General features: G+C 35.5%; 1 protein-coding gene across 1 annotated transcript in view; it reads right to left on the bottom strand.

The window, feature by feature from the left end:
* The window catches only part of LOC131034553 (uncharacterized), a 400,008-nt gene that overhangs the window by 73,141 nt on the left and 303,689 nt on the right, over window positions 1-23,178 (bottom strand). The gene's annotated exons all lie outside the window — the stretch shown is intronic.

Here is a 23,178-nt window from a genome sequence, read left to right as displayed (position 1 = left end):
CAATAATGGACAAATATTATCCAATTGTCCTATGCATTTATCCAAGTTATACAGCACAACATGCATATTCATGGGAATGGTATAAACTATAATGTATGTTTTAATTTTGAGTGTATATATGAATTCTGTTTAGCAGCTAGGAGTTAAAATGGTCTTTTGTTTTTTCTGTCCTTAGCTAATAGAAAAAAAATTCTAAGTTGAAAGGAAGAACTACATTTCTTTCTGTAATGTCCCCTCTCTTCTAGTAGTTCACTCAGGTTTGGAGATTTACCTATTAGCCATCTCTGCAGGTGAATTCAGTGGATAGGAGATGATAGTGGTGGCACACGGGGGTCTACACTTGGCATTTGGGTGCTAGGAAGTATTGTTATTTGACGTTATAATGTTGTTATAATATAAAGTCACTTTTTCTAAAAATAGACAAAATTTATTAAAGTGACTTTATAAGAAAAAGTGCAAGGTTGAATTGCATTTATTAAAAAGACCCCATGGCACATTTTCCTGGACATAAAGTGGCTTTTAAAAGGTGGGGCCAAGTCAATGAATAAAAAGACTCTCAAGTTAGGTGATTAGGCAAGGAGGTTATTATATTTAATAAATTTCATTAAATTAAGTAATGAGAACCCTAAAAAGTTCAATTAGGGTTCGGGAAGTAATAAAGTGCGGTGAGGAGATTCATTTTGGCATCTTGATTTTAACAATCAACTTTTGGAAATTGAGCTCTGCAACTCAATTCAGCAGCTTTGCAACTTTGACGAACGAAAACTCCTTGAAGTGAAGGTGAAATTGGACGATACCCCAATTCATAGGATGGAGGAATTCACCCAGAATTCCTAATTGGGTTTCAATTCAGATTTACTACAGCATTTTCAGGGAATCTACATGCAGATTAGAGAGGGTTCCAGACGGAAAAGTCAGATAATTCATTTCCTATGGCAGCCGTACAGCCTCCATATGCAGTCGTACCATCTGGTGGCCTTCTAGGGTGCTAGATACCATCGGTCCTGCCATTAGAGGGTTTGAATCTCCTGAATTTCTCATAGACAGCATTGCACATCAGCATCGCAGTGATTTTTAGTGGTTACAGGAATAAATTTCTCCTCGAGTTATTGTTTTGAGCAGTAGATTGAATAGTTTCCGAGCCAAGCGTGGAAATTAGTGAAATTCAAGTATTTGTTTTTGGTAATTTTCCTAGGATCAGATAAAACCATTTGGGCCCATTTGTAGCAGCTGGATGCCCTTAGATTGTTTCATTCTTCAATTCATCAATAAAATGTTGTAATGTCCCTACTAGTTAGAGATCATTGTCCTACAAAACAAACTGTTAGAATGCAACAAATATATATATAACTAATCTAATTTGCAATTAAATTCAATTACTTAATTAAAACTAGTCTCAATTCTTATTAATAAAAAGGATAGGATTGCAGTACTGGGGCATGTCCTTAAGCGGTTGTAATGGCCACCTTCTTGGAACCCATCATGGTTCCAAGCCTTCCTAGGAAATCGATGGATAATTCAATCCTATCTTGGATGTAACATCTTACATCCAAGCCTACCAAGGAAGATCATCATATATGATCGATTCCTTGCCTTGGATGATACATCTTATCATCCAAGTCTACCAGAGAGGACCGGCCAGATCCGTCTCTTCTTGGGTGAACCTTGGACACCCAAGCCCTAGCATATATGCATATAAATCAAAGAAATGGGACTCGGACTCGGCTCGGACTCGGCAAGGCCGACTTGGACTCGGACTCGGGACTCGGCGTCAGACTCGGCTCCAGACTCGGCTGGACTCAGGAAAGTGAAAAACTCAAGAAATTTAGAGATTTTTAAAGATTTAAAACTTGTTTCAGGCACCCTTTATTGAATACACCTTAAAGACACAATAACATCATCAAACTCGGCTCATTTGATTACATACACAAGTATACATCAATCACATAAGCATAAATACAAATTGTAGCTGAAGGAAATAACAAACATAGATATATAAATATTGTCAAATGTATACAATATTACAAAACTCATGGAATAAAAAATCCATGTCATCATATGATCATCATCAAATGTTTCATACAAATACCAAAGGTAAATACAACTACAAGCCTATGGCTCAGAGGAGCCTGCACCCTCCGGCCCCGGCCCCCTGCGAAGGCATCTAAGGTAGGTCCTGGATGATTCGACAGCCATAGCCGCTCCTCGTGACACCATGCCATGCTCACCAACATCAGGACCATCTGTGTCACTATCTGCCTCTGAATCTCCTGTCTGTGCTTGTGCTCTCCGCTCCTCCTCTGCCATGGCTACAGTCTCAACCTCTATATCTACCTGGTCGATCTAATTAATGTCAGACTCGGAGCTTAAATTTTCCCTACTTCTATCGACACAGTTTCCCCCCATATTTTTCGACGGGGGTTTGGGGGCAGCGCCCCCAAGGTGGGGTCAAGGGGCAGCGCCGAGTTTGAGGCTTGGGACTCGCCGAGTTTGGCGAGTTTGAGCCAAACTCGCCAACTCGGTGAGTCCGAGTCCGAGTCCGAGCCCCAAAGACTCGGCGAGCATAACTTGGACTCGAACTCGCCGAGTTTAGGCGAGTCCGAGCGAGTCTCATTTCTCTGATATAAATACTCAGTATATACTGCCTACCAGGGATTATCATAATCCCTGAATTAGGCTAGGGGGATTTCTCCCATTAGCCTCCATCACATAGCCAAATTATTGTCATTCATTAATATCCAACATTTCATAACAATTTATATTTTCATTATCATTTAAATTATAATTTATGTCTACCATTATCTACTTCTTTATTCCTATTATCAATTCTATATGAACAAGTGGATTGCAGATATATATATGTGTGTGGATACACACCTGTACACATATTTATATATCTGTATGAGACAACATTATAATAACAATATAATTCTGTAACATACAACATAATAATAATATAATCCTGTAACATACAACATTATAATAATAATATAATTCTGTAAAATAGATTGGAGACATACTCCGTATGACCGATCTACCAAAAGTAAATAAGTATATATTTGTGTGTGTGTGGCACACACGTCCACACACATATACGTACCTGTCGCATCAACGCTATCCTCTTACTTTCCCTACCGCCTCTGCTGACGCAGCTGCAGTTCCACTGCCTTTTCTTCCCCCCCGTTTGTCGACGGTTGCCCTCCCTAAATACCTTTGGTATGGAATGGTTGCAACACCTGATTGGAATAGATATATCCCTTCCCTAATCGCACCCTTCCATTACTCATACTAATTAACTTGTTATCCAAATCGCACTCCTCCATAAATATTAGTTATTTGCTTATTATAAGATGAATTGATAATTGTTTGACTAATCGAGTAGTATGAAGGATGTGTCTCTTCTCTCCATCACACCCCTTTGAATAATTAACCATTGGTTTTCACTCAAACGATAATCTCCTATTGTCGGGTCATCACAGTACTAAGCACTAATGGCACGTTATGCTCCTAATCTACGAAATGTCATTGACTTAGTTTGAAATCAATCTTATAATATTTGTTTGATATGATCGAAAACACCTCTAGCGCATTAGCCCCAAAAGATGAATGAGTAAAACCATTGTCCATATTGGAATACTGAATTCCGCCTATAGCGATCTCCTTTTTGGTATTCTTCTTTAGTGTTTGGTTAGTATGAATGCCTGATTTTGAACACTCGATGCTAGTTTGGTCTCACATAGTAATAAGAGATTATGAGTCTTTCACCTTATGTAATTCTTAATGAAAATGAAAGCATCAAGTCTGAGTCATTCTACATTTTTCCCTCAACCTGTGGCCCTTGCTTTTGGACTTGACAGATCGTTGTTTACATTGCTGGTAATATATCTTATTGCTCTTTAATCATGTTTTATATGAACTTGCCCTCTATTGAATGGTTAACATAATTCCAAATGGAGGAGCAAGCTCGGAAAAGATCTCGATGAACTCCTTTTATATTCATCAACTTGATTGTCTTTGATTTCAATAGCCGTTACTAAGTGAATAAACTGTGGATGCTTATAAGTTTCAACTTCAATTAAAACTTATTTATTCATATTTAATAATAAATATTAATTAAATAATAATATTTTATAAATTTCAAATAATTATTATACTAATTAAAAAATAATTATTTATATATATAATGTTCAGAGAGGGGACATGACAAATGTTCTCCAGGATGGGTGTTGGACTCCTAGTATGCTACTTGTTGTCTTGAATAATTAGAAGTCTTAATTTTGGAAGTTATTACATTGCTGTTCATTAAAAATCAGAACTTTGATTTAATTATCAGTCAATTATATTCCTTCATTTTGTGGTTCAAAGTGTTATTTTCTTGGCAATTCTTTCATACTTAAACTCTAAGCAAGTACTGACACCAAAACATAAGCATAGAACTTCAGAGAAACCATTCCAAACCTCCAACAGCACTATCAAACTCAGAAAAAATTCAGTTTACATTTGGTTGGGATCTTTCACTTTCCCCATAAACTCTACTACCATTACCCTTACCTCGTGAAAAGGAAATATTTGAAATTCTACAGAAACCCTACAATCAACTAGCAAGAAATTTGATAGTGTAGCAAACGACTAGTAAGCAAAATCTTCTATTATTGTCACCTCGATGATCTCGTTTTGGGTAAAGAGACTCATCCTACCACAACTGGACAAGATCAAGATAAATTTGACGAGCACAACCAATAATCGGTAATGCTTATCAAAATTTATGTTATTGATGATCAGCTGCCACAAGTACCATTTGGCAAAACAACTACAAAGATCTGGACTATTTTGAAAGATCTCCATGAGACATCAAATAAGAGTCGTGCGTTCTTCCTGAAGAACCAACTATTTTCTATCATGATCGACGAGTGTATGTTCTTACAGAGCATCTGACAAAGATTAAGGAAATTCGAGATCAATTGGAAGCAATTGGTCGAAAAATGGAGGTAGAGGATATGGTAGTAATCACCCTGAATAGTCTACTTAAATCCTATGAGCACTTCATAGAAATGCCCAGCATTACTTCAACGAATGTTGACTTAAAGTTTCTAGGGCTATGCACCAAACTTCTGCAGCAGGATCATTGGAAACAACAATTTGGTATCAATGCCACTTTGTCCTCCTCAGAACAAGCCTTCGTAGCCAAATCCTTTCACAAGGATAATGGCAAACCTTAGTCATTACAGTTGAAAGGCCCCATTTAGTCTCAAGATAGCTCGAAGAAGAAGAAAGTTCAGTGTAACTACTGCCATAAATTTGGTCATTTGATAAAGGATTGTTGGAATCAGATAGCTTCTGAACAGCAGAAGGAGGGAGGGTCTCAACCTAGGGCCAATGTGGCAAAGCACTCAGAGTATTTGCATTTTCTGCTTTCATGGCAAAGCAACCTGCAGATCATGTTAAGTCTTTTGCTTGGTACATAGACTCCAGTGCATCTTGTAGTTCACTCATAGACATGATTTGTTCACAAACTTCTCACATTTCACCAATTCAGTCATTTTTGAAGGAGGTGAAGAGTATACTGTTGTCAGCAAGGGCAACGTTTAGATTCAGTCTGGTGGGAAGAATCTTATTTTCTTCAATGTATACTATGTTCCTGGCATGGAACTAAATCTTCTCTCCGTGAGCCAAATTATGCGACACTCTCCTCAACTTGATGTGATAGTTAGTTCACACAAATGTTCGATTGTTGATCATGCGACTCGCACTACTATGGTTGTTGGCATCGAGGATCATGGTCTATACAAACTTGTGGATATAGGTGATTCTCTTGAACATGCCTTTTCAGCTAAATCATCTTCTATCAACAATCTCTGGCATTAGAGATACAGCCACTTGAACATTCATTATCATGCTCAACACATTCAGGAGGATCTAGTTCTTGGCTTACGTGAGATTCAGACTCAGAATCACCGAGTTTGTGGAGATTGTCAGACTGGGAAGTAGCACAAGACACCTTTCAAGGATGGTGACTCATGGTGAGCCTCAAAGGTACTACAGTTGATTCACGTTGATGTATGTGGTCCAATGAATACACCTTTTGTTATTGGTTCCAGGTATTTCTTACTTTTTGTTGATGATTTTAGACATAAAATGTGGGTGAACTTTCTTAGACAAAAATCAGATGTGTTTACTCTATTTCAGAAGTTTAAGGCCTTCGTAGAAAAAGAGGCAGGCTGTCCCATAGTCACTCTTAGGTAAGATAATGGGGGAGACTTTTGTTCTACCGCTTTCTCCAACTTCTATGATACACATGGCATCGAACGCCAGTTAACCACACCTTACACTCGTCAATAGAATGGCATTGTAGAACGTCGCAACCATACTATAACTGAAATGGCTAGGTCCATTTGGAACACAGGAGTGTTCTAAAGAAATATTGGGCAGAAGTAGTATATACCGCAGTCTATCTCCTTAATTGGTCTCCCACACAGGCTGTTAAGAGGAAGACTCCTGAGGAAGCTTGGACTGGTCACACACCTAGGCTCAATCATCTGAAAGTCTTTGGCTCTTTAAAATATGTTTGGATTCCAAGAGTCAGAAGCTATGTTCACAAGATACAGTGACAAACACAAGGCTTACTGGCTGATTGATGTAGGCACTGATCGTCTTATCTTCAGTCACGATGTTGTCTTTGATGAAGAACGAAGACCTTTTTGAAAAAAAATCGTATGTGCAGAATTTTGAGGATCAGCCTTTGAAGACTACTAATTTGGGTATCTGTCTTCCATTAGGTTCACCTGATGGGAGGGATGATGCAAAATCTGAATTTGATGATGCACTTCCTGATTTTCCTCTCGATGATGCTAATCTTCCACCTATTCCAACTATTCCTCTAGCATCTTGTGTTGGCTCTTCTACTCTCTGGCCTAAATGGTGGGCCAAGACCATAAGTGATCTTCATCTTGATGAGGTCATTGATGGTAGATCTTCCAGAAACAAGAGCAAGCAGCAAAATACAATCAACTTTGCTCTCATGGCCAACATTCATACTATTTTTGAGCCTCAAACATATTTTGAGGCTAAAGGAATTCCTAAGTGGGAAATGGCTATGGAAGCTTAACACCATAGTTTTTTGAAGAATTACACTTGGGTCCTTTTTGATCTTCCTCTAGGGAAGAAGCCCATTAGCTGCAAATGGGTGTATAAAGTTAAGTACAAAGCTGACGGAACCCTTGACAAGTACAAAGATTGTCTCGTTGCTAGGGGGTTCTCACAGAAGGAAGGCATTGACTATGAGGAGACTTTTACTCCTATAGCCAAGACGAGTACCATTCATCTTGTCCTTGCCTTAACAACTCAGTTTGGTTGGAAAGTCCATTGGATGGAGGTTAAGAGTGCATTCCTCAACGGTGAGTTGCAGGAAGAAGTCTACATGATGCAGCCTCTAGGGTTCAAGGTTGCTGGAAAAGAACATCAGGTGTGCAAACTAGTGAAAGCACTCTATGGTCTGAAACAGGCTCCTCGAGCTTGTTACATCAAAATTGACAAGTACCTCACAGATAATGGATTTCAGAGGAGTCCATCTGATTCTAATCTGTACGTCAAAAACACTAGTAGTCATATTCTTATTATTGTTGTCTATGTTGATGACTTGATTATCACTAGTAGTTCGACTCTTTTGATCGATCAGATCAAACAGAATTTATGTCAATCCTTTCACATGACAGACTTGGGACTTCTGCACTATTGCTTAGGTGTTGAAGTTTGGTAGGTTGTAGTATCTTCATATCTCAGTCTAAGTATGTCCGCAGTGTGCTGGACGAGTTTCAGATGCAAGACTACAAACCTGCATCCACACCTATGGAGAAAGGGCTGAAGTTGACAGCCAAATCAGATTCACTTGTGGAGAATGAATCAACATTCAGGCAATTGGTGGGCAGTCTCATCTACCTTACTGCAACTACGTCCGATCTCGTTTTTGCAGTGAGCTACATTTCATGCTCAATGATAGTCCCCAAGGTTGATCATTGGGTAGCAGTGAAGTGTGTGTTGCATTATGTGAAGGGTACTTCTGATTTTGGTCTTCTGTACAGCAGAAGTCACGATCCTAGACTCATTGGTTACACAAACTCAGATTGGGCAGGTTCCGTTGATGACAGAAAATCAACATCTGGGTATGTTTTCAGTTTGGGATGTGGTGTAGTCACATGGACTAGCAAGAAGTGGCTCTTTCCTCAACAGAAGCAGAGTTTTGAAACAATTAAGGCAGCTTATCAGGCAGTCTGGCTTCGGAGGATGCTTTCAGACATGCAGATGTCTCAAGCAGATCCTACTCCCCTTTACTGTGACAGTCAAGGGGTGCTAAAAATGGCCAAGAATGTAGTCTTCCACCAAAGAACCAAGCATGTTGAACTTCATTGTCACTTCATTAGGAAGTTAGTTGAAGACGGATCGGTTCAATTGTTGTTTGTTCTTGTAATGTCCCTTCTAGGATTATTGGTTAGTAAGAGACACGTCTAATTTTTAACTTACTATAGATTATAATATCAGATTTAGTTTATGAGTTATATAATAAATAGTCTGAATACAACTATATAGAGATATTGATTCCTTTAGTGTCACTTTAATCTATTATAATCAACGTTGTGTGGATAATACATCTTTAAACTTTCTCCTTCACCTATGTTGATGAAAGACGAATTGATGTTGCTAATTTATATTTGAGAAATATGTAATGTCTTGATGCTATATCTAATGTGGCTTTGGAATACGCAACCTGATTATGCCAAAGGCAATAATGCTTGAATGCGCAAACACAAATAGGATACTGTAAAACACCATATGCCCCCCTTTAGAATGAGATCGATTCCCATCTTATACCTTGTACGGTAGGAATGGATGCGATCTGAGAGACATGTCTCTTCTCTCCATCATTAAGAATTTTGTCATGTCCCCTCCTTGATCGTTATATATATCCTAAATGAAGCAATTATTATTATTAATTAATATAATAATTAACAACGAATGATTATTTGAAATTTATTTATTAAATATTATTATTTAATTAATATAAATTAATATTATAAACATAATTTATATATATTATTAAATATGAAGATTATTTATCATTGTCATTCTAGCAGATTACTATAATTAATATTGAAATTATTAATAGTAATATATTTGTAAATGAATCGAATATATTAAGAGATACGATTCCTTATAAATCGGTTTAGTTAAACACCGATTAAGAGCAGCCATAGGAAACGATGCATATATGTCTTACACAACTGACTCACTAAGAATCTTTGACGTGGCCAAGAAATACATTGACTATTTTTAACGGAAGATAAGGAGGGGATTAGTAATTAAAGATTACTATAAAGAAGTTTCGATAACATTAATAATAATGAAATCAAAGACTTACTTTGTAAAAGTTCGGGTTATTATTATTTCCATTAAATAAGAAGGCACTGATTTAAATTAAGAAAGTTGTAATGGCAGTTATTACTAATATTTACTAATCGGTATCTAAGAATGCGTGACCATTCACGTAGGGGTTTAGTGAATGGTTGTGTTTTTTGTTTGGAGTTAAGATATGACATATATATTATTATTGTAAATTCAGTTTGAAGGGGATATAGAGTTTGTGCCATCGATCAGATCATATGAAAACTGTTATTAGATTATAGGCAGTAACATCCTTATTCTTGGTGGTATGCAAGGGAATGGCTTAATACGTATGCTTAATCTATAAAGTCCGATAATGTTTTCAGGCAGAATTTAATACTAATATTAATATTGACTGCAATACGTATGACAATGATTCTCAATTTTCATATGCAGTGGCAGACCAGATCTGACGCATGTCAGATCTGTCTGCCCTCACAGTCATTATGTATAGTATAGTAGGCAATGGGTATTAATAACTCATATAATAGGTAATATATAAATATTTTGATAATATGATTTAATTTATTAATTTATTTATATTCAAATCAGAAAATAATAATAGATTTATATATGATATTGATATCAGCAATATGTATATATATATATATATATATACTTACTTGACATTCTATCAATAAGATTATGTTTATATATATTTACAAAAGCATAAATTATAAATATACATATTATTATATAATAGATGGTTTTCAATAATTTATATAATAGAATTGAATATGATATAAGAAGGGAATAAGAAGGCTGCTACGTGGTTAGGAAGGAAGGTCAGAAAGCTACAACAGCAGGTTACGCACAGGTAAGTTTTGTATGAATATTTTATTATACATGTTGATAAATATATATATATAATAAACATGATATTACATATGTTGATGAATATAAATAATGAATACCTTAATACGTATATCAATGAATATAGTAATGAACAGTCTAATACATATCTTAATGAATATAGTAATGAACAAGTTTAATACATATGTTAATGAATGATTTTCAGATGTTAAGGAATATGTATGAACATAAGTAATTACTACATATCAATGAATAGTAGGAATATATGTTAAGAAACAAATGTGAATATTGGATAATGAACATTTTTATGAATATATGTTAGGAAATACATATAGATCAGGAATATGTAAATGTGGATTGTGGAACGAAAAATAGTAATTAAATGCAAAAATGTACTATAAATGTGATTACATGATGGAGGCTATAGGGGGGGAACTCCCGTAGTCTAAGGGAGGGATTATGATAATCCCTCGGGCAATATTTATACTGAACACTGATATGCATATGTATGGCTTGGTTGATTAAACTCAACCAAGAAGAGACGGATCTGGCCAATCCCCTCTGAGGACTTGGATGATGAAGGCATCACCCAAGGCAAGGAATAGACAAGGGTCTTCCTTGGATGGCTTGGGTGTAAGAGGTTACACCCAAGACAGGATTCGAACTCATCTTCGATTTCCTGGAGGGCTTGGAACCAAGGGGTTCCAAGAGGGCGAGCTTCACGGCCGCCTAAGAACATCTTGGAACCAAGGGGTTCCAAGAAGGCGAGCTTCAGGGCCGCCTAAGGACATACTTTCGTATGGCATTCGTATCCTTTTTATTAGATAAAAATTATGATTATGTTAATTAAGTATTAAAAATAGATTGCAAATTAAAAATGGTTTATATATATATTTATATGTTGTATTCTAACAATCTGTTTTGCAGGACAGTAATCTCTAACTAGTAGGGACATTACAAATTTACATTAAGTCTTAACTAATAGTAGTCTTTAATTATTCCCATCGCATTTGTTACCTTAGCCGATATTATTTATTTAATGCAATTGATCATACCATACTTACCCTTCCTTATCGATTATGAAATCGGTAATCACTTGATCGATTCATACAAGTTTGATGTTTACATTTCCTCAAGTTTCGATTTGGCCAATCGCTGTCATAAGATCTTCGATATCTAATTATCATTTTGATACCACTGATTGTTTTATGATTAATTGGGGACGACATGATAATCTCCTTGGTTCAATGAACGATTTAGATATGCTTGCTGACCTTTTTTTGATATATCAATATATATTGTTGACTACTTTCTTTTGGCTGTAGGATATGTCGATACAATTATCACCTTAATAATATCGCATTCTCTCGAGTCTTATAATGATGTATTTTTTGTAGATGATAACCAAGGTGCACTTATTATTGCCCAAGATGGACACTTGATATTTATGGCAGCAAGAGAGTATTATGAATCGGTTTCAGTATTTCCTCATTTGAGTAATCATATTGGATTCCTTTGGATGGTGATAAAGGAGTGTTCCGGTACTTTATTCTTGCAAGCCTTCATTCCTTCATGGATGGTTGACATATCTTGTGTATGTGGATTGTTTTATCTCTGGCCTTCCGGATCAGTGTCTTTCTGTCTAATACCCCTATAGAAAATTGTTTAGTCTTCTTATTTAGATGATTTTCTAAGTATTGATTCCCTTTTCATTCTGCCTTTAGGGTGGGGGGCATGACAGTTTCGATGACGAATCAAACAGCAGATATGCTCACCAAGTCTCTGGGCCTGGACAAGTTTGTAAAATTTAGGGGGCAACTTGGTGTACTTGATAGATTGACCATTAAGGGAGGGTATTAGAATAATATCTTTATTATTTATTACTAATTGTCAATATTGTAACATAATGTACATTTTAGTTAGTTTCTATTTTATGATTGTATTGTTATAGAAACATCGTTTATGTTATTCTTTAAATGATCGTTTCATCATTTCATTAATTCATAAGTTTTTACCAGAACATTCAGACACTGTCACCACCTAGTCTCCTATGAATATCGAAGATCAAAAAAGATATAAACCAAGGAAGACACATTATTGATACATCACTAAGAATGATTAGGGGCAAGTACAAAAGTTAATGAATAATTAAAGTATGATGCGAAATTAACATGATCAGCGACTATAAGTCTGAATATATTACCGGCTTCATATTTTTAGCAAGTCTGACTACAGAGAAAAGGAAGATAGGGATGTCAATATTGGGCATGTTCGCATCCTATGATACTAGGATTGACTTCATTAGTAGAGATTGAAGTTATTTTAGAAAAGACAAGACAATGAATAATCATTGCTAAGGGCATGAATAAAGCAATAACAATTTGTAGCGATTTATATTAGCAAGTCAGTCTATGGTATGTGGAGCGATCCTTCTTCAAGAATGGCGAGTTTCCTTCATGTTGCTCAAGCAGACTTCATGAACAATCAAAGAAAAAGAAGATTAAAAGTACTACAAGTATTCAGATTCATTAATGGTAAAGAAGCAACAATAATTATGAGACATTATATTAAGGCTGCAGTCTGTTAAATACTAGAAAGCGATCAAGGAAACGGAATAATTTCCACAAGACAACGATTAGTTTTTGAATTGAAATCCACTACCTTTCTAAGTGGATATCACTCTTACAAAGGATGCATCTCTTCAGGAAGGCAGAAGGATATAAAGTGAAGTAAGGAAAGTGTGGAAAAGGTGGAGATACATGAACAGACTTACAGAGTATTATACGTGAGAGAATTATTTGACAAAATACTTTACATATATTTCAAGAAGATATCAGTGATAGCAATTGTTCCATACATCAATATTGATATAATCTATTAATCTTGCATAATATAAGCTTCATATAGAAAAGACAAGTCATATCTTGTACATCAGGTTATATTGCATTCAAAACATTTCAGCATATTCAGATCTATTCTATATATCAATAATTCATTGCAATTACATCCCATATGCATATCAGTTCCACAAGTAAGGCGTATACAGTTAGTTGAGCATAGGAATCATCATCCTTATACAAGTTTGGTAAACAATCTAAGTTATTTAGTAGAAAGAAGCCTTTTGGAATTGAAGTTCTAAGTAACCAGTTCCAAAACCATAAGATTCTAATTAAGGGAACATTACACTTGTGGCAATGATGTTGATGAGTTCATGGTTGCTGATATCCATCCACCTATTCATGACTATGTTGCATCTACTAGTGACCCAAGTGGCCTTCATTTTCTCCATTAGAACATTCATCTTAAAATAGTTCTTATCCAAGATTAATGTGTTCAATTTTGTCTCCCCTATTGGAAAATATGAAAACCCTATTCTTATTATCTTTAGCACAACATCCTTATAATAAGGAGAGAAAACTGCATGGAATGGAATGCCATTGACTAAGAGGAATTTGCAAATGACGTCATCACTCATCTTTTATTTGCACAATGAATAATTTTACCACTGGGCTTGGAGCATCATGAGTCACCTTTTGTTTCCCCTTAGGCTCTACTACCCCTAAACTAGATGGAAAAAAATGAAATTGTGGCTTTTGGAAAGTACTAGTATTGCCCTTCAACGACATGGTAGTAGTTGCATGTAGTTTTTCTACACAACCCCACAATTTATTTATTTCAGCTCTTTGTTTGATTGACAAAGCGCCGCATTCCTCTACATGTTTATCTTGGTTGTGAAGGAGGTGTGCATTAACTCTAGCCATAATTTGCATTCTCAAACATCACTTGGACTTTTCAGACCAAAAAAAATTGGTAAAATCTAAGCAACTTAAAAAAGCAAAATTTTTATGCAAAATACAATTACAAAATTTATCAAAAGAAACTAAAAAATTGTGGGAAACTGTTTCGATAGGCAAAAGTGTCAATTTAAAAAAAAAAAGGTCTATTGAGTCCAACTTGAGTTTGAGCATATGAGTTCTCTTTTAGATAATAGATAAGATGTTCAAGAACTTATCCACCTTCTCCTCTCATGACATAAAACTAGGTTTGTTGAGCAAATTAGATATTTCCAATGCACTGGGCAAATGTAGCTAGACTCTCAATCAAAATACTCTAAAGATCAAGATTTAATCAACATGTTAATAATTATCAAATGGAATTTCTTTTGCATCCAAACCCATATGTACATAGTTTTAGTCAAATCAGTATTAATCGTTTGGGGAATTAATCGACAAAACAAAAGTATAAGATTTTTTGAAAAAATCGAGAAAAAATCGGATTTGCGAAAGGCCTATGTTACCCAGGGATGTGTCCCCGGTTTTTTTTTCAGGTGTCCCTATCTTGAGGACGTCCCAGAGACAAGGGACTCCTAGGGGACGTTCCGATAAATTTTGCATATTGATAGTGAATTTTGACAATGAATTCTATAAGCAATTTGACTTTGACTCTCAATTTAACACAAATTTGGCTTAAGAACTCCACAAGTTCTTATATGTTAAGGTTCTATAATGTATATGTGCATGCTTTATCCATGTTTTCATGAGTATTTTAAATTTCCCTATTTTTATATAGTCATCCCTTTTGCCATCCCCTAGCCGTCCCCAAAATTGGCCAAAACAAATCGTCTCGGAAACACGTACCCCCATCCCCTATCATCCCTGTCCCAGAAACCTGGAGTAACATAGAAAAAAACATAAAAAATGGCAGAAAAACAATCAAAAACTACTTTTTTTTGTATTTAAGGGCATTTCCATAGCATAGAGATATTGTAAGCAAATAAAATAGAGAGTCCAACACATCAATTATAGAAAATAGATTTTCAAATATAAATTTATATTGCTGAGTAGTACATGCACAAAATATACCGCAACATAAATAATAATCGGATGCTAATAGTTGTCAAAATGTCAATAACAATATAGTTTGTGATTTTGTACAAAGTCAACCTATAAACTAAGTACAAAGTTCCAAAAAACAAATGTAGCCAATAACATGCTAGAGGGCAGCATGCCCTAGGGATGATGAAGTTCCTAAGTCAAAGTTTGTCCTAATTCGATCAACCCATTCAATATCCATATTGGCCATCCCCATGATCTCTAAATCCTCAGGCTCAAACGAACTAACATCATCATTAGCAGCAATCCACTCAAACTCTAGATCTACCTCGTCGGGGTCAATTGGCTTGTCTTCCTCAATAGTTCCTATTTTTAAAACCCATGCATAAATTAGCCTTTACCTTACAACTGAGAAAAACAATGAATAAAATTTCAACTAATTGCAAGTAAATTTTAATATTCTTACCTTGACCTTTCTCTAGCTTCAGGAGGAGGTTGTGGTGAACAAACACCAAGTCATTCATCCATTGTTGTGATAGGCGGTTGCATTTCTTGGAATGTATGTGTTCAAAAACACACCAAATACGCTCAAAAGTGGATGAGATGCACAGTAGGGACAAAATGCGCATTGAAACAGTTGGGACAAAATGCACATCGCCATCTAGCTAAGTTTTTGGTAATTCATCACCAAAACAAGCCCACCATTGAGCTCAAAAACACATTATATGGAGATGATATTGTTAGAATATCTTAAATTCTTAATAAATTTAATGACCAGGTTGGCAAAATAAAGAGTGTCAAAAGTTTAATGAGTCTACCTGGTTGGAAAGTCCTTCTACCTTCCATGGCTGCCCTAGAAGAGAGAAAACCATTAGCTTGCTTCTACATTTCCAACTCTGACATAGCTGCATTAAATTTATCCTAATTTGGAAACATTTTGTCCATAAACTTGAAGAAGCCTTGTTTGATCTCAATATCAATTTCCATAAATAAAGTCTTGTAGAATAACGATGGATTGAGAAAGTATCCTTTAACATGGAGAGGAGTGTGCATCAGTCCATCCCATCTCCTATCAATTATGTCCCACAATGGCATATACCTCTCCCTGTTATTTGCTAGCCTACTCCTCATCACCTCCTTGGCCCTATCCATGGCCTCATACAAATATTCCATGGGGAATTTTTCCCCATCCACTAGTCTCAAGACTTTTACCAGAGGCTCTGAAAATTCTACAATTCGTTCAATTGACTCCCAAAAACTGGTAGAATACATGTACTCTGCCACTGCTACGTCATTCAAATGATTTCTAAAACCAGATTCCATCCACTCAGCTAAAACAAACATTCACCTAAAATTATTTTTTTGCTCACATAGTTTGTATAATGCAAGGAAGTGTGTTGCAAATCTAGTCACCCCTAGCTGAACTAGCTCCTTGCCTCCTGTGATAGAGCACATTATAGCCAAAATCCTCTTGTCATTATAAATAAATTTGGTAAACTTGTGAGCCTTCTGTAATGCCTCCTTATGTACTGTCCCTACTAGTTAGAGATCACTGTCTTGTAAAACAGATTGTTAGAATACAACAAATATATATATAAATAATTAATCTAACTTGCAATTTAACTTTTAAAATACTTAATCAACACTAATCACAATTCTTACCTAATAAAAAGGATACGAATGCCATACGAAGATATGTCCTTAGGCGACCGTGAGGCTCGCCTTTTTGGAACCCATCTTGGTTCCAAGCCCTCCAGGAAGTCGAAGGTGAATTCGACTCCTGTCTCGAATGTAATTTCTTAAATCCAAGCCCTCCAGGAAGTCGAAGGTGAATTCGACTCCTGTCTTGAATGTAATTTCTTACATCCAAGCCCTCCAGGAAGTCGAAGGTTAATTCGATTCCTGTCTTGGGTGTAATTTCATACACTCAAGCCATCCAAGGAGGACCCTATGTTCATTCCTTGCCTTGGGTGATGCACCTCATCACCCAAGTTCTCAGAGGGGACCGGCCAGATCCGTCTCTTCTTGGTGAACTTAATGAACCAAGCCATACATATGCATATAGGTATTCAGTATATATACTGCCCTAGGGATTATCATAATCCCCTCCCTTAGACTAAGGGAGTTGCCTCCCTATAGTCTCCAACATGTGATTACATTTATAATACTTTTTGCCTTTTATTACTATTTTCCTATTCCATAATCCATATGTAAAAATACCTGATTTAACATGTATTCTCTACCTATATTCCTTAAAATGTTCAAAAACCAATATTCACATTTCGTTCCTAACATATATTCCTACTAGGCATTGACATATATATTCATTACGTATGTTAGTACAAATTCATTAACATACAGTTTATACTTATTCCTTGATATCTGAAAACCATTCATTAATGTGTTCATTAAAGTATTCATTATCATAAATATTACATATACATTAATTACATTTATTAACATTAATTTCCTTCATTACCTAACTATTAGAATAGTCATTCATTAATGTATATATTATAATATTAATTTATATCCATTAATACACACAGAAGTAAGCATTAACATATAACAATATTTATTCCTTAGTTACCTATCCGCAGCAGTCGTGTCAGATCTGTGCTTGCTGCCCTTCCTCCCCCTTACCGTTGGCTGCTCTGCTTTCCCTCCTTATATCCTTCATATAACCTTTCATAGAAAGGTTGTGACTTTTCAATGTAACCTGCCTTTTCCTTAATACTTTTTAATTAATCTTTGTTATATATCTCTATTCAACTCATAGATGTATTTCTTTTCCTTAATAAATCGTTGACTATTAAAGTGATTACTTTGGTTCTCCGTTATTCTTTTAGATGATAAATATTAATTAATTAATCATAGTTTTAGATATTAATAAATGAATATTAATTAATTGATAATAATATTAAATAAACATTGATTAATTAATTAATAATAATTGTTACATTTATTTCATATTCGAATTAAATACATTAAATTAATAAATAAACATTTATTAATTAATAATTTAATTGCTACATTTAGGTTATATTCATTGATAAGCGAAAACATATATATTTATATATATGAATCAAATAATATTACCTATTATATTTATTAACACTACCATTGCCTAGACACTAATTATTAGTCTATCTAATGGCTGTAAAGGTAGACAGATCTGACATGTGTCAGATCTAGTCTGCCACTATATATGATATTATATATGACTGTCATACGTATTGCTAATATATAATATCCTCTTTAATTGTATTATTTATATCCTCTTTGTACTTTAATTGTATTATTATTTATTATTAAATAAATAGATTATGTTGATACTATATAATATTTAAATCATAAATAATATTTAATTAATGAAATTTAAATAATCATTCATTGGTAATTATTATATTAATTAATAGTAATAATTTCTTCATTTAGGGTCTCTCCCTTTCTCTCCGTATATATATAACGATCCAGGAGGGGACATGACACCTTAACCCATTTAATTTTTCCAATGTCCTCTAGGGTTAGATCAAGTCAATGTGCTAGACATGGTGTAAAAAACATAGAGGGGTATTTATTTGTTAGAAGTCTCCTAGCAACAACACAAGTATCAACATTGTCTGTGATAAATTGAACCACATTTTGTGGCCCTACTTCCATAACTACAATGCATTTGCAGATTTGATTATATCAAATGCATCCACAAATTTGAAATAAACATGCCAATCTCATAAGAGACAAGGAAGTTAATGAGGGTTCGGTTCCTTCTATCTATCCATCCATCTGACATAATGTTGGAACCATTGATAGCTCACTATGACTGATGCTCTTTAACAACATCTTCAACATCCCGTACTGCATCTTTGAGCATAACAACCCTCAAACACTCATAAGATGGGGCTTTAAACCCTAGACCTGCATATGCAATAGCATCTGCCATAAGTTGCCAATATGGAGATCTATAAGTATTGAATTCGATGCTAGAGGTGTACCAAAAATTACCAATTGCTTTCTTTTCTTATTCATGGACAGTTTTCCTCCATCTTGTGTACTCTCCAAAGTGGTTTGTAATCCTGGTGTAGTATGAGGTTGGACGAAATCATGAATGTTTCCTCCACCTGTGTTTGGTCCATGTACTGTAGAAGAAGGTGTTGCCCTAGATTCCCTAAAATCTCCATCTTCACCACCCTCCTCACCCAAACGGTTCCTCCTAGCATCTGTAGATCTAGAACCTATTTCAACCCTAGTTCTTGCCTTTTTGGCCTTACTCTAATCAATCCCATCAAGAGATTGCTTTGCTTAATACGAGACATCTCTAGGGCATTCTTTTCCTATCTCAGTATTATTTCCTCGCTCTTTTGACAAATGCCATTTGAAACGATAAATGCCACCACTGATTTCATTTAGACACCATTTGCATTTAACCTTCATGCTACCAGCAATTGGTGTGCAATGTGTCCAAGATCAAGAATCAGATTTGCAAAAACATTTTAATGTTGTAGTTATGTGTTGATAAGTGATGTTCACCATTTAGATAGATAGATTTTAAGATAAGCATGAAGTTTTTGTAATACGAAACATGGACAAACTTTTGTTTCTTAAATCCGAGCTGTTTTTTTGGAGGCTGCAATCTCTATAAAATGGTTTTGGTTTTTATGTTTTCTTGCAATACCTACTTTTAAAACTTCTAAGAATCATCAAGAACTGATTTGTGACTTAAGTCAACCAATTTCAATGCCTACATTTTAAGTTAACTATGTTTGCCTATTGGTCAAAGGTTTAAAACAAATGTTTTATGCTGCTGCAAAGTTATAGTTTAATATATTTTTTGTCATTATTTAAAATAACATAAAACAACAGCAAACTACATTGCAGCAGCAGGCAGCCTTGAGTTAAAAAAATATACACATTTGATTTGTCATTGTGAGCTAAAGGCTTAAAGTTTGAGTTATGGTAGAAGATGAGCTAGTTCAGTGAGGTAGGTGTTTCATTTTTTTAATTTTCAGATTAAAAACTTAAATCTAAGGTAATCATTTCTAATTTCAACTTGCTTTCTTTTTTCAGTTTGTAGTCTATCATTTTCTCAAACAACATAATGTGTTAAAAACTAGCTAGGAATAGAGTTTGGTTGTGACATTTGTACATAAATGCATGACAAAGGTTCAAGCTTGTCCAAAGATAATCAATATCATGATATTTAATAGACTATTATAGATGACAAAGCATGTTTTTAATGAAATTTTTGTACTAAAAATATAAACAGATTTATTGATATTAATTAAGAATTTATATATTTTTTAATTTATTTAATATCTTTTATTAATATTCTTTATAAATCATGTAAAAAAAATACCCGTTTTTGTGTTATTATAATAAGAAACAGTATTCAATATTTAAGTTGAGATTCATTTCATTTCATCTATATCTTTTACTTTACATAAAAATAAATATATATTATTTAAATAATATATATTTATTTTTATGTAAAGTAAAAAATATATGGAAACTCTGCGTGCAAAAATGCCTCTGCATGCGAAAAAGCGATGCAATGCATCGACATCCTTTTTTGAGCGTTCTTATCCGCTGCGGGGAAATTATAGAGGCTCTGCAAATCGTTTCGTTGTTTTGGCTAATAACTCCGGGACTGAGGATCTTGGAAGGGTCATATCACGGACCCGCGATCAAGAGGCCTTCTTTGCAAAAACAAAATACTCTTTGGTTAATGCGGTTAGGGCTCCCCCCCCCTCTCTACAAGGGCCGGGATCAAGATTGGCATTTGGTGAGCCGCAGAAATAATAGGGCTTTAGGGCAACCAAACGGCCCCAAACAGAATTCCAGTCATTGTCGGGAGGAGGGTTTTGTAAAACCTAACCAGTCAAAGAGTTCCTCTGCTTGCCATATTTTTCCTTCATGAAAATCTTTGGGTAAATTTTCAGAGGATATGGAAACCCCTGGTTGTCACAATTCCAAGGAAGTCGAGCACCCATTGTCAGATCTACCTTCAAATTCCCCAGCTTCTCCTAACGGGTTGGTCATTGAAATTGATAATCATACCCACGCCAGGTATCAAATGCATTGCAGCGCAAAAAATGATCTTTGCTTGGTGGAAAGGTTGGGGGATCCCGTTTGAACAAATTGCCAACGGGGTGTCATCTTCTTTCAATAACCAGGTAAAAATTGACATCCTTCCTGATAATTTCTTGGCTATTGAATGTGGTAATCAGAGTCTGAGAAATTCATTGTTAAACGGGGATATATTAACATTTAAGGGTCTAGGGTTTGATTGCTGGGAATGGCAACCTCTCTTTCTCCCATCTCAATTCAATTCCTGCATGGTTAATAGAGCAATTTCACTGGATAAATTTCCTGTACAATTGCGAAATAATGATTTTTTAAGAATAATAGGCAACAAAATAGGTAAATTTGTAGAAGTCAAAAAATCAGCCCTAAGCTTCTTTAACCAGCTCCTAATTGTTAAAATGAATATTAACATTAAATCTTTAGAGCCTATAACTCTGAAATGCGATAAATCTTGTTTAACCCTAGAATTACCCTTTTATAATGGTTCTTTTGAAGATTCTATGCCAAGGAAGATCCCCTTCGAGAAACCTTTCCCTAAATCGTTGCTCATGTCTAATGGCGCACCATTCAGTTTCATGGAAGGAGGGGGTTTCACCCTAGAGGGCTATAAGATTGATAATAACCCTAATCTCACCTCAGACCTATGCCCTCATAGCTCTCCTGTTAAGCCCTCTCGCTCCCCTCTTCCTCCACTGCTAACTATAAATTCACCTATAGATGACTCCCTTCTCAGGGATTGAGATCTGGAAGATGGTGAAATCAATGAGGTTATCCCTCAAAAAGAGCAGCTCGGTCTGACAAATATGTCATCATCTAGCTCTCTCATTCCACCAGAAAAGCTGAATCCCTTGGGGTCTCCCCCTTTAATTGAACTAATTACCTCTGAGCAATTAACAATGATGGATAGGCTTTCCTCGGATCCAGGATTGGCATCCTTGCAAGATCATCCAATCTCTCTAGCCTCAAGATTGGAGGGCTTTGAGGAGGCAAAGGCTCGCTCTCCACCTTTGAAAGCTATTTCAAATACAATTGTAGAATCTAAGAGTGATCGTGTGGCTAGGGAAGTTAACATCATTGCCAATTTTGTAGGGGAAGTAGTAAACGACCTCATGGATCAATTGGTTGCTAAAATTTGTGATGATGAGGAGTTGGAAAGACAAAGGGGTTTCTTAGTCAAAAATCTAGTGGATGTTTCTAGAGTCAACTTAGAAACTAATGATCTATTTATAGCATTAGATAACTTAGAAAACGATAACCCAAATACTCTAGGCATTCTCAGCTCTGACAGAAGCAAAGACTCTCCTGACTGTGCTAAACACAGTAAGAGAAGAGCTAGGAGATCCCTTGCTGAACTAAGATCAAAGGATGGAGATGCCAAGGGTCAGGCTAAAATATCTACTCTTTTTAATGCAGGGGAGGGGAAGTTCCTCCCCAGAGAGCCATGAAAATCATAACATGGAATGTTAGGGGTCTGAATGCCCCTAACAAACAGCGCATCTTAAAGCGCTGCATCTCTGATTCTAAACCAGATATAATGTTAATCCAAGAAACCAAAATGAACTCCTCTGAGATAGTCCTTTTTGAGAAAAAACTAGGCTGTAATGTCCCTTACTCAATATATAAGCTCAAAGATGTTTGCCTGAATTTTTGATTAAAAAGATAAGTCAGAAATGGAACAAAAAGTAACTCTCCTCCAAGGAAAACCTACTAATTCATACAGAAAATATTTTCTTATAAGTTATACATATGCAGCTGAGTCTTGAATTAATTACTTCTTAAACAGTTTGTGAATATTATTCCTTGATTACTTAAATTGGGAAGACACAGGGTATGATCTGGTTAGCCCACCCGTCCCACTCTGGATCCAAAAGCAGTCATCATGCCCTTTTGGCTTACTTATTGTGGCGTGGGTCTTATCCCCTTGATCATCCCTTGTCCCACAACTTAATTTGTTAAATTATGTCAAAGTGGCAGCAGATGGTAGAAGGGGCTTAATTCTGCCAGGCCCAAATCC

The sequence above is a fragment of the Cryptomeria japonica genome, chromosome 11 (assembly GCF_030272615.1).
Source record: "Cryptomeria japonica chromosome 11, Sugi_1.0, whole genome shotgun sequence".
Lineage (NCBI taxonomy): Eukaryota > Viridiplantae > Streptophyta > Pinopsida > Cupressales > Cupressaceae > Cryptomeria > Cryptomeria japonica.
Note: the sequence above shows the minus strand (reverse complement) of the source record. Positions and strands in the feature narration are given on the sequence as shown.